Here is a 6,677-nt window from a genome sequence, read left to right as displayed (position 1 = left end):
CCACCATCCCATCATGTTATAATTTTCTGGAAGATCTAGCTGTAATGAACTTATCTATTATCAACTCCAGCCCCACCCATATTGCTGGCCACTTGTTGGACCCCATAATAACGAACGTCAGTGAACTCATGTACATTGCCACCGTTCCTTCTGGATGGTCCGACCATCACCTCATCAGCTTTAGCATCTCTCTTTCACCCCCCCCTAGAGTAAAACAAAATACTATTGCTACCAATAGAAGGAACTGGAAGTCAGTTGACATAGGTGCCTTAAATGCGGCACTAAAACAAAACCCTCCTAACTTAAACCCCAACATGGACCACGCAGCAATTGAGACGCAAAATTGGCTAACAAATGCCGCCAACAGCTGTCTGCCTTCTATTCACACCAAAGGGAGTAGGCATCGTCCTCCGGCCCCATGGTTTAACGACAGTCTCAAAACTGAAAAGTCAAGATGCAAAGTATTAGAAAGAAAATGGCGTAAAAAGTACGACCCTTATGCAAAAAAATGCTACCATGAAGCCAGAAACAAATATCATACGGCGTGTACAAAGGCAAGAGCTGCCTTTGTCTCAAAAACAATCATCGAAGCAACTAATATGCCCAAAACCCTTTTTTCTACAGTTAAAGAATTGGCAGGCGCAAATACTGCAGCCGCTGCACCCCCTTTAAGCACTCAACAATGTCAGGCATTAGCTTGCTTTTTTAATGAGAAAATTGACAAAATTATCTCAGACATCAACATCAAAATATCTAACGCTGACCCACCCCTTCCATCTAACCCCTGCCTACCTCAACCCACTGCTGCTGACAAAAACCTGCTGGAATCCTGGTCGAATCTCTCATTGGTGAATCTTAAAGGAATCCTTAAATCTGTCAAATCTGGTTCCCCTAGAGACCCCATCCCTATTAAAATTATAAAACAATTGGATGACCAGTCCCTGAACATTATTGCCAACATTTTAAATTTGTCTTTCGACCTCGCCACTGTCCCGGCCTTATGGAAGCACGCTATGGTGACACCCCTCTTGAAAAAGCCTAATGCAAACCCAGAAATACTGGCCAACTATAGGCCTATATCTCTGCTCCCTGCGTTCTCTAAGTGCCTCGAGAGACATGTACATTCCACGCTAGCCACTTTTGCAGAGGAAAACTGCTTACTCCACCCCTCGCAATCTGGTTTCAGGGCTGGGTTCTCGACGGAGACCGCCCTGTTAGGTGTCACTGAAAATATCCGACAACTCCTTGACCAAGGCCAAACGGTAGCACTTGTGCTATTGGATCTAAGTGCGGCGTTCGATACCATCTCCCACGAAACGCTCCTTAGAGAACTACACACAAATGGCATAAGAGGAAAGGCTCTGGAATGGATTAAATCCTTTCTGGCAAACAGAACCTTTCAAATTGCATCAGCACAGGCCGAGTCAGACTCCCTACCTGTAGCTCATGGAGTGCCACAGGGGTCCATCCTGAGCCCTCTGTTTTTTAATATTTATCTAAAACCATTGGTAGAACTTGTTGAGAAGCTAGGGCTAACTCTCATGAACTACGCCGATGACATCCAAATCATCTTTTCCCTGTCTAACTCTTGTCCCCACTCCCCGTCGCTACTCAAGGAAGGACTATTAAAAATACTGAACTGGATGACAGCAAACCAGTTAAAACTGAACGGGGACAAGACGGAAATTCTGATTTTGGGAAAAGACAAAGAACTCTGGAACCCCACGCATTGGCCAGAACAGATGGGCATCCTTCCTATCCCGGTGCCCCATGCTCGTAATCTGGGTTTCATACTAGACAACGCCTTATCCATGGATAAGCAGGCCAGCAAAGTTACCGGATTGTGCCTCCCCATAATCAGATGGTTGAGGAAAATCCTGTGGATGTTGCCTCCGTCAACACAGAAGACCGTAGTCAATGCCCTTGTCACATCCAGGCTTGACTACGGCAACATCCTATACTTAGGCGCAAATAAATCTGTCATTGGACGCCTGCAAGTGGCACAAAACGCCGCGGTCAGACTCCTATGCAAGATTCCCAGGAACGCTGGAGTCTCGAAACACCGCCGGGACCTCCATTGGCTCAGGATTGAGAACAGAGTTCGTTTCAAGGCGTTGAACTATATGTTCAAAATAAAAACTGGAGGAGCCCCAAAATACCTCCAATCCCTTGCCTGCCTCTACACACCAAAGAGAAACCTCCGGTCCCAGACAGCAGCACGGTTCTGTATACCTAGGTTCAAACGTGCAAGATCAGGGGGCAGATCCTTTGCCTATCTTGGACCGACCCTATGGAACTCGCTTCCTCCAAACATTCGGAAGGAAGATAACCACCATAGCTTCAGAAAGCTTGTAAAGACCTGGCTATATGAACAGTAAACCACTCAAAATCCCCCCTCCGTCTTCTTGTCTTTTCGCTTCTAGCTGTGTCTAGGCGCCGGGAAACCCTTCTTGGGTAGCTGTCGCGCCCTACAAATTGACAAAATAAATAAAATAAATAAATAAATAAACATGTTTACTATTGCTTAGTTTTAGTAATGATGGACATTAGATTGTGGAGTGGGTATTGTGTTTTTATCTAGGAACCTGAATCAATATTGCTATTCTATGCCCTTGTACGGCTATAATCAATAATATCCCTATAATGGCATAAGAATCAGATCCATATTTAAGTAAATCGCCTTTGCAGTCCAAGGCACGGCAAAAGCTACTTCCTTGGATTCCTAGAAAGCACAACAAGTTCTTTCGACACACCAAACCTCCAGCAACCTGGGAAATCCCCACTTGCTTTGTTTTGATTTGTAATAGAACTCCTGCGAGCACAGTAAGAACGGCCAGTTCTTAGTGACATCTTTATTGACGTCTTATGTCCAAACCTTACGTCAAACTCGGCACCTTTCAGGTATAAATATACCAACGTTGCCTTAAGCAAACACACGGTGGTGGTTTTGGAGCAGAGCAGCTATCTACATGCCGAGAGCCCAGCTGATCCGAGAAGCCCACGGACGCTGCCCCTCCTCTTTGACGCGCTGAGAAAGACGCTGTCTTTTCTCCTGCCGAGAAAATCCAGCTCGGGCGTTTCCAGCCTACCCTTGCGGGTGACTGGGATATCGAGTCCTGAAAGAGAGATACCAGACCTCCCACTTTCTATTCCCAAGGTACAGTGCTGACTAAACCCTTAAAGAGAATTCTTGAATCAGATTCTTGGCAAAACCAACTTAACTTAAACTGCTACTTACTTACTCCTTCCCACGTATTAGGCTTAGGTCAGGTACACCGGGGTAGGCGTATTTTAGAAACACCAGTTGAGCACGTTAGTCAATGTATATATGTATGTATATATTTTATCCATTTTAAAGTGTCTTATGGCTAAGAAACCATACCAATGCTTTTACAGTATTATTTCATAATACTCCTTTTACTGTACGTACTTTACTTTATATTAAGTATTGCAAATGTGGCAATTCATTTCTCTTGCATGAGAAGGAAGACTGCTCAATAAATAATACCTTTTATTGACAACGCCCGTCTCTCTCTCTTCTCTGCACTCTGGTGAAACTAAGAACGCACATTTGACTGAGTGAAATAGCTGTCTATTGTTTTCACACGACTCTAGAGATTTACTCTTATTCTGGGGGAGCAAAGTGTCATGTTATATGGTTGTCGGAAACTGAATCCCTTCTTGTCTGAGCCAGGGAAGCTTATCCCTCCCTATTCATTCAAGAAAGTTTACAGTGACCTCTGAGCTAGCTGGCACAAACCTAAATTAAGTTTAACATAGTCAGTAGAGACCTAGATGACCTCAGTCCTACGTCTACACTGCTGTTTATGTTATTCCAATGCGCAGAGCCTATTGGGAAAATAGGAACTACACTACACATTGGCATACCGGGCTACCTCCTAGGAAAACTTCAGGTTATACAAAATGCAGTTGCTAGACTCCTGTTTAATATCCTGAGGCGTTCTAGTGTCCGGCAGCAGCTCAGGGACCTTCATTGGCTTCCTGTGGCTCAGCGAGTACATTTTAAAGCACTGACCATGATTCATAAGGCACTCCACGGTTCTGGCCCTGTCTATATCAGAATGAGGTTTGCGTTCTATCTGCCTAGGCGACCTTTGCGTTCCTCGTTTCAACGTAGGCTGGTGGTCCCCAGGTTCCGCCGGTCGCGGATTGGGGGTCAGTCTTTAGCGGTTAAAGCAGCCGTGTTGTGGAATGCTCTTCCAGCTGACCTCCAGCTTACCCAGGAGTTTCCTATCTTCAAAAAAGTTCTCAAAACTTTCCTGTTTAAACAGCTGAAATGAAATGAAATGAAATGAAATGAAATGAAAAATTACACTTATATAGCGCATAACCACCCGGAGGCCTCGCAGCGCTTTAGACTGAATACTGTGTCGAGCTACTGGGTAAGTTTAGTACGCTTTTGAATACAGGTGAGTTTTTAGGTTTCTCCTAAATGACATTAGATTGTTATTTTGTCTGAGAGTTAAAGGCAGGGAATTCCATAGCTTTGCCGCTGCGTGAGTGAAAGAGCGGCCACCCCAGCGGGCTTTCTTGATTTTAGACATGGTTGCCAGATGCAGTGAAGCCGAGCGAAGGGCTCTGGATGGAAAATATGGTGACACCAGGGGGTACAAGATTGCCGGACCATTTCGATGGAAGGTTTTGTGCAAAATGCACATGGCCTTAAACTGTGTTCTGGCAGCCACTGGGAGCCAGTGGAGTTCTCTTAAGGCATTCCTTGCTGATTGACAGCGCGGGATGTTGAACAACAGTCGGGCGGCACAGTTTTGGGTGACTTGGAGTCTTTTTGTCACTGTTGCCGGGGCTCCTAGATATAGAACATTTCCATAGTCCAGGCGGGAGAGTATCAGGGCCTGTACCATGACCCTTCTCGCCTGGAAAGGAAGTAGAGGGAGCACTTTGCGGAGCATTTTCATTAGCCCCACACATGTGGAGGCAGTTTTGGTAGCTTGGACTGAGAAATCCAGCGCACTATCAAGCCAGATTCCTAGGCTCTTTATCTGGTCTTTCGGAGGAGGGGGAACACCGAGACATGAAGGTGATTTAATATGTTTGTACACACATGCCACTGTTCTCCAACGCGCCAGGACACTCCAGAGTATTAGTGCGCGGTATAAATCTTTCTATAACATAACATAACATATTACATGGGCCACTCTATCCGCCACCTCTTCGTAGAGTTTATTCATTTTTATCAGTGAGTTTTGTACCTTTTTTGTAGCCTGTCTACCCCTCTGCTCTCAGCCCTGACTGACATGATATCGACTACAAAAATATAGGCATTTAAAATATCGACTCCAAAATATCGACTACAAAAATATCGAAGTCCTATCTACAAACAGGTAAGTACAAAAATATCGGATCAAAAATATCGTTTAAGAATTTGTACTTTATAAAAATATCGACTTTATTAAAATTAATGTAAAATTTAAAAAAATAATAATGATAAATAATACAATTTGATTTGTTAAAAAAGATTTATATATATGCATATTAATATTAAAAAATATACAATATTATTACCGTAGCATAGCAAGAGTGTTAAAATTACTATTCCCACTCGAATGAGTGCAACAGTAGGGAAAGCGTTGGATAGTGTAGAGGTAAAAATTACTATTCCCACTCCAAAGAGTGCAACAGTAGGGAAAGCGTTGGATAGCGTAGGGGTAAAAATTACTATTCCCACTCCAAAGAGTGCAACATTAGGGAAAGCGTTGGATAGTGTAGGGGTAAAAATTACTATTCCCACTCCAGTGAGTGCATCAGTAGGGAAAGCGTTGGATAGCGGGAGGATCAACATTACTATTCCCACTCCAGTGAGTGCAACAGTAGGGAAAGCGTTGGATAGCGTAGGGGTAAAAATTACTATTCCCACTCCAGTGGGTGCAACAGTAGGGAAAGCGTTGGAAAGCGTAGTGGTAAAAATTACTATTCCCACTCCAGTGAGTGCATCAGTAGGGAAAGCGTTGGATAGCGTAGAGGTAAAACTTACTATTCCCACTCCAGTGGGTGCAACAGTAGGGAAAGCATTGGAAAGCATAGGGGTAAAACTTACTATTCCCTCTCTAAAGAGTGCAACAGTAGGGAAAGCGTTGGATAGCGTAGGGGTTAAAATTACTATTCCCACTCCAAAGAGTGCAACAGTAGGGAAAGCGTTGGATAGCGTAGGGGTTAAAATTACTATTCCCACTCCAAAGAGTGCAACAGTAGGGTAAGCGTTGGATAGCGTAGGGGTAAAAATGACTCTTCCCACTCCAGAGAGTGCAACAGTAGGGAAAGTAAACACTTCATATATTATTTATAAAAATATAAATAATATCTTAAAAAAAATAATTAAAAGTAATTACCAATTTAGTATAATATAATAATTAATCAATTAAAATTACAAATTAAAATTAATTATTACAATTAGTTAGCTATTAATACAAATGAGTTACAAATTAGCAATTAAATAATTAACAATTAAAAATCAATTAACAATGAATTCAAATTAAATACAATTAAATAAATTGAATTATTTAATTAATTAATTATAAAAATATTACTTCCCACCCTATTCCCCTATTAACCCACAACCCACTACAGAAAATAAATTAGTAAAATTAACATAATTAGCAATTAATCAATTAAATAAAATTATTTGGCAATTCAAATTT

Source organism: Lissotriton vulgaris, chromosome 3_1 (genome assembly GCF_964263255.1).
Source record: "Lissotriton vulgaris chromosome 3_1, aLisVul1.2, whole genome shotgun sequence".
Lineage (NCBI taxonomy): Eukaryota > Metazoa > Chordata > Amphibia > Caudata > Salamandridae > Lissotriton > Lissotriton vulgaris.
Note: the sequence above shows the minus strand (reverse complement) of the source record.